The 6,662-nt window shown below is 47.9% G+C and overlaps 1 long non-coding RNA gene across 1 annotated transcript in view; it reads right to left on the reverse strand.

The window, feature by feature from the left end:
* LOC132206625 (uncharacterized) overlaps positions 1–6,270 on the reverse strand; it is a 31,246-nt gene extending 24,976 nt beyond the window's left edge. Inside the window, exon 1 of the long non-coding RNA XR_009443056.1 lies at positions 6,238–6,270. This is a non-coding gene — a long non-coding RNA (uncharacterized LOC132206625). The remainder of the gene's footprint in view (positions 1–6,237) is intronic.
* Positions 6,271–6,662: the final 392 nt, after the last annotated feature.

A 6,662-nucleotide genomic window follows, 5' to 3' on the forward strand; every position in this document is an offset into this window, starting at 1 on the left:
GGGGTGTTCTGAGTTCTGAGGGAGGGTCACCGGACCTGAAACATTAACTGGTCTTTTTCTTCACATATACTGCCAGATCTGCTGAGCTTTTCCAGCAACTTCTGTTTCTGTTCCTGATTCACAGCATCTGCAGTTCTTTCGGTTTTTATTTAAGATTTATAAAAGGGGCCTGAGGGGTAACTTTTTCCACACAGAGGGTGGTGCGTGTATGGAATGAGCTGCCATCTAGATGGGTATATGGATAGGAAGGGTTTAGAGGGAAATGGCCCGAATGCTGGAAAATGGTACTGGATTAATTCAGGATATTTGGTCAGTACGGATGAGTTGGGCCTCTTTCTGTGATGTATGACTATGTCATCTGTTAAGTGGGCTAAGATTGATTAATTGATTTATTGTTGTCACATGTACTGAGATACAGTGACAAGTGTAGTTTTGCGTGCTATGCAGGCAGATCAAAGTGTGTCAGTGTAACGGGACAGAGTGCAGAATATAGTGTTACAGCTGCAGAGAGAGAGAGATCAACATTAACATTTGAGAGGTCCATTCAGCATTCTGATAACAGCGGGGAAGAAGCTGCCCCTGAATCTGTTGGTGCGTGTATTAAGCTTTTGTATCTCCTGCCTGACGGGAGAGGGTGGAAGAGATTATAACTGGGGTGGGACGGGGTCTTTGATGATGTTGGCTGCCTTCCTGAGGTGGGGGTGGGGGGGTCAAGTGTAGATGGAGCCAATGGATGGAAGGTTGGATTGTCTGACGGACTGGGCTGTGTTCACATCTTCCTTTAGCTCCTTACATTCCTGAGCGAGGCAGTTGCCGAACCATTCTGTGATGTATTCAGACAATGTGGTGAGAATGGGTTGGCTGTGAAGAAAATAGGACCAGGGTGTGGGGACGGGTAAACGGAACTCGGATGAAGGAATCATGCACCAGGTCCCAGTCTCCGGTCTGGGAATCTGCAGCTTTTAAGGCTGACCCCTAACCGCAAAGCCAAAAGTGAGAAAGGACACTGCTCTTCTGAGGGAACAAAAAAAAAACCCAAAACTGAGATTTGGAAACAAACAGTCCTGGGCAGACTGAAACTGGGGAGGCTGGATGAATGAGTACAGAGGGCAGGAGTTGCTGATGGGTTCTGGGGTACAGGGCGGGCAAATTGAAGATCATGGTGTTCGCTTCCAAAGGGCAAACCTAGGTGGATGGTGTGCCCCAGTGTGTGTGTGTGTGTGTGTGTGCGCCCGAGTGTGTGCCCTTTTATTGTGCCCAAGTTTGGAGAGGTTTTTAGGGAAAGAATCTTCCTCTGTTTATCTCTCAAAGAAATATTTCCTGTGTTGGAGGCCCTACGTTGTCAAAGCCATCAGATTTAAATTTAATTGGATTTTGGTATCTAGGTAACTTATTCAAAAATGATTGGCTAAATCCAAAGCTCCACAGAGGCTGGTGTCCTGTCACCCCATCACCCTTTGCTTACGTGTGGGGAATCCTTGACACTGAACCAGCTCCCTCAGAGTGAAGAGAAACCATTTCTGATGAAGGGACTAGGCCCGAAACGTCAGCTTTCCTGCTCCTCTGATGCTGCTTGGCCTGCTGTGTTCATCCAGCTCCACACCTTGTTATCTCTGACTCCAGCATCAGTAGTTCTTGCTATCTGACATTCTTGTTTATATCTGTCAGGCAGGGCTCCTTGATTGGACCGGCCCCAGTCAGGGAACTCACATTACCCACAGGCCATGGAAGAAAACATGTCCTGGTTTGTGGGAATTTGATCTGCGAATGCTTTCTACATTATAACATTTTAGAAAAATGAAGCAAAATTGAAAGCTCTTACTCTTGTGTTCTGGATGAATCCAGGTTTCTGATGTGGGGGGTTTCCCAAGGAACATGAAGAGTACTTCACTCGGGCCACACTAGAGGGAGCTCCCACACCAATGTTGGCAGCCGAGGGAGGCTCTCTCCCAATTGGCTTATTCTCATCATTTACGGGGCATGGGGTTTTTTCCCCCTTTATTCATTAACAGGATGAGGGGTATCGCTGGCCAGGCAGCATTTATTGCCCATCCCTAATTGCTCAGAGGGCAGTTGAGAGTCAACCACATTGCTGTGGGTCTGGAGTCACATGTAGGCCCAGACCAAGTAAGGATGGCAGTTTCCTTCCCTGAAGGACATTAGCGAACCAGATGGGTTTTTCCGACAATTGACGATGGATTCACACTCATCATTTGACTCTTCATTCCAGACATTTATTGAATTCAAATTCCACCATCTGCCTGGATGGGATTCAAGCTCAGGCCCTGGAATGTTATCTGGGTCTCTGGGTTAAAAGCCCAGCAATAGTACCACAAGGCCATCGACTCCCCTGGCAGGGCCCAGCAGTTATTGCCCGTCCCTAATTGCCCCTTGAGAAGGGAGCAATGAGCTGCTCACTTGAATCGCTGAAGTCCATGTGCTGTAGGCAGACGCACAGTGCCAGTCCAAGCCACGCTGAAAGAACAGCGATATGTTTTCTAAAGGTGGAACTTCTGGACATTTCCGAACCACCCTGCTCAGGGATGCTGTAACAGACCCCGTGGAGCGGGTGGGGCTTGAACTCACATCTCCTGGCCCAGAGATGGAGACACCACCTCTGCTTTGTATTACACTTGCGGATGAAAACAGGAGCAGTTTGAAATGGAGATTGGATCAAGGCGAGCAATGCCATGAGGAGTCTGTGACTGAATGGATGGGATGGGCCTGTTTTCCCTCAGGAAAGTTGGGGGGTGGGGTGAAGGAGGGTGGTGTTCAGTGACAGGATGGGGGGAGGGATGGCAAAGTGGCCAGTGGCAGAGTTTGAGGAGACATGAGGTAATTTTGTTTTCAGCCAGAGGGTGGTTGGATCCGGGACTTACAGCCTGAGAGGGTGATAGAACATAGAACAGCACAGCACAGAACAGGCCCTTCAGCCCATGATGTTGTGCTGAACATTGATCCTCATGTATGCACCCTCAAATTTCTGTGACCATATGCATGTCCAGCAGTCTCTTAAATGACCCCAATGACCTTGCTTCCACAACTGCTGCTGGCAACGCATTCCATGCTCTCACAACTCTCTGTGTAAAGAACCCGCCTCTGACATCCCCTCTATACTTTCCTCCAACCAGCTTAAAACTATGACCCCTCGTGTTAGCCATTTCTGCCCTGGGAAATAGTCTCTGGCTATCAACTCTATCTATGCCTCTCATTATCTTGTATACCTCAATTAGGTCCCCTCTCCTCCTCCTTTTCTCCAATGAAAAAAGTCCAAGCTCAGTCAACCTCTCTTCATAAGATAAGCCCTCCAGTCCAGGCAACATCCTGGTAAACCTCCTCTGAACCCTCTCCAAAGCATCCACATCTTTCCTATAATAGGGCGACCAGAACTGGACGCAGTATTCCAAGTGCGGTCTAACCAAAGTTTTATAGAGCTGCAACAAGATCTCACGACTCTTAAACTCAATCCCCGTGTTAATGAAAGCCAAAACACCATATGCTTTCTTAACAACCCTGTCCACTTGGGTGGCCATTTTAAGGGATCTATGTATCTGCACACCAAGATCCCTCTGTTCCTCCACACTGCCAAGAATCCTATCCTTAATCCTGTACTCAGCTTTCAAATTCGACCTTCCAAAATGCATCACCTCGTATTTATCCAGGTTGAACTCCATCTGCCACCTCTCAGCCCATCTCTGCATCCTGTCAATGTCCCGCTGCAGCCTACAACAGCCCTCTACACTGTCAACGACACCTCCAACCTTTGTGTCGTCTGCAAACTTGCTGACCCATCCTTCAATCCCCTCATCCAAGTCATTAATAAAAATTACAAACAGTAGAGGCCCAAGGACAGAGCCCTGTGGAACACCACTCACCACAGACTTCCAGGCAGAATATTTTCCTTCTACTACCACTCGCTGCCTTCTGTTGGCCAGCCAATTCTGTATCCAGACAGCTAAGTTCCCCTGTATCCCATTCCTCCTGACCTTCTGAATGAGCCTACCATGGGGAACTTTATCAAATGCCTTACTGAAGTCCATATACACCACATCCACAGCTCGACCCTCATCAACTTTTCTAGTCACATCCTCAAAGAACTAATCCAGTGATCCAGGCAGAATCCCTGACTTCGAGTCATACAGGCCCTTCGGCCATCCCAACCGGGCTTCCCCAAACTGAACTAGTCCCATTTACCTGCGTTCTGCCCATATCCCTCTAAATTTTTCCTATCCATGCACCTGTCCAAATGGCTGTTAAATTTTGTAATTGTGTCCATTTCCAGGGTATAGATCATCAACTGGAGATGGGATAAAGCTGGAGGTAGGCAGGAAGGTGGTGCAAAATGTTTGCACCTCGGCCAGCACAGATATGATGGGCAGATTGGCCTCCTCCTGATCTGTGAATGTTTCCGCATCTTCTAAATATTACAAACTCCTCAAGGGTAAGGATGTGTGGGAGAGCGCTGGAGAGGGACTATAATGTAATTGCTCCCAAGGAGGGCTAGGAGAGGTTTGATGGCTCAAATGGCCTTCTCCTGTGCTGGGACAATTGTCTGGTTTGATGATCAAAGAGGTGGAGGTGAATCAAAAATGGAGGAGAAGACACATTGCTGGGCGTGAGGTGGACAGAGACTCTTTAGCCTTGATATCAAATGAAAGCTTTTGACTTTTACCGTTGGTTCCCAACTGCAATCAGGTGGTTTCCTGGAGGCGCCATTGCCTGGTATCCCAGAATGCCTCACTTCATTTTTGCCTTACACATAGTTAAACAGAAGAGATTAACTGAATTCACAGTAAAGTAACCATTATTTCTGAGATAACAAAGCGTGGGTCTGGATGAACTAGCAGGCCAAGCAGCATCTTAGGAGCACAAAAGCTGATGTTTCGGGCCTAGATCCCTTTTCTGATGAAGAGTCTAGGCCCAAAACATCAGCTTTTCTGCTCCTAAGATGCTGCTGGGCCTGCTGCGTTCATCCAGCCCCACACTTTGTTATCTCGGATTCTCCAGCATCTGCAGTTCCCATTATCTCTAACCATTATTCCTATTGCCTGCCTCACCATCCTTGTGAGTTTCAGCATGGAGTGGCTGGACATTAATATCCAAAGGACAATGCTGGAGATTGGCGATAGGTCAGGGTATATGGGCTCTCCTGTAGGGAGGTGGGGAGCTAAAGCATTACATGGGACCAGGGATGGAATAAAGTTTATTGTAGGGGTAACAATCCTCTCCCTCGTGACAGCGAGGAGGGGAAATAAGGTTGGCCCTGGTGAGATATTTGTGGCCCGTCATCTCCTTCCTGCCCCTTCCTGTTCTGGATGGGAGTGCCCTTTGGGATGCTTGTTGTATCACAGGCTCAACAGTTACAGGAGAGATGTGGAAGTGTTGGAAAAGAGGAGATTTACCCAGATGTTGCCTGGAATGGAGGGAAGGTCTTATGAGGAAAGGTTGAGAGAGCTAGGGCTTTTCTCTTTAGAACGACGAAGGATGAGAGGTGACTTGACAGAGGTGTATAAAATGATCAGAGGTATAGATAGAGTGGACAGCCAGAGACTTTTTCCTAGGGTGGAGGTAGCTATTACAAGTGGGCATAGTTTTAAAGTGAGTGGAGGTAGATATAGGGGAGAGGCCAGAGATAGGTTCTTCACTCAGACAGTGGTAGGGGCGAGGATTGCATTGCTGGAGAGGGTAGCAGAGTTGGCCTCATTGGGGGCATTTAAGCAGCTATTAGATAGGCATATGGATAATTATATAAAGGTAGGGGTGGAGGTAAGATAGGCCTTAGGTTTAGGGTAAAAATTTGGCAGAACACTGTGGACCTGTATTGTGCTGTACTGTTCTATGTTCTATGTTCACCAATGACATTACATGCCTCTGGAGCAGTTAGGACTTGAACCCAGGCTTCCTGAGCTAGAGGTAGGGACAGTACCACTATGCCAGCTTCTTGACCTGCCAAGAATTAGGAGTCCAAAAGTGGTTAATTGACAACCATTTGAGGACCTTAAAGCACCAATTCCCTGATCATCAGCCATCCCAGTGGGCGATAAATGTGGTTACTTTCCCAAATCAGAAACCATGGCAACCTGTCCACCTAGCTGGGGGGTGGACTTCATTTGCCTCAATCTTAGGGCATTTGGAGGCATGGATGGGAAAAGGGGTGTCCCCGCTCTTGCCTCCAACCACTACCCCGACCCTACTCTCATCTCCTTGTGAGCCACAAGAAAATACAAATGTACTTACCTTCTCACTGCTAGATTCCCTGAGGATTAGGCCTCAACCAGCGGCGTTTTTGACACAGAGACAGCCAGCCTGCTATTGGTTGGAGAGCTGGCACACCAGTGTCGAGGCCTATCATTGGCCAAGAACCTAGCCAATGGTCAGCCTGTGAGGCAGTCCAAAGAAAGCTCGCTTGGTTGATCTCAGGTCTAAGCAAACTGTCTAATGGCAGGGCAGTGGGGCAGTGGCAGCGCCCATATCTCTGAACTGGGAGTCCTAGGTTCAAGTCCCATCTGCTGCATAGGCCTGTATTAACAGCTTTGAAGAGATTAGGGAAAATAAGGTTCAAAAAAATGGGAACAGGTTGGACTTGTACTCATTGGAGTTTAGAAGAATCAGAGGGAACCTTAGAGAAACATGTAAGATTCTCAGGGCAGGGGAGATGAGGA

The sequence above is a fragment of the Stegostoma tigrinum genome, chromosome 39, assembly GCF_030684315.1.
Source record: "Stegostoma tigrinum isolate sSteTig4 chromosome 39, sSteTig4.hap1, whole genome shotgun sequence".
NCBI lineage: Eukaryota > Metazoa > Chordata > Chondrichthyes > Orectolobiformes > Stegostomatidae > Stegostoma > Stegostoma tigrinum.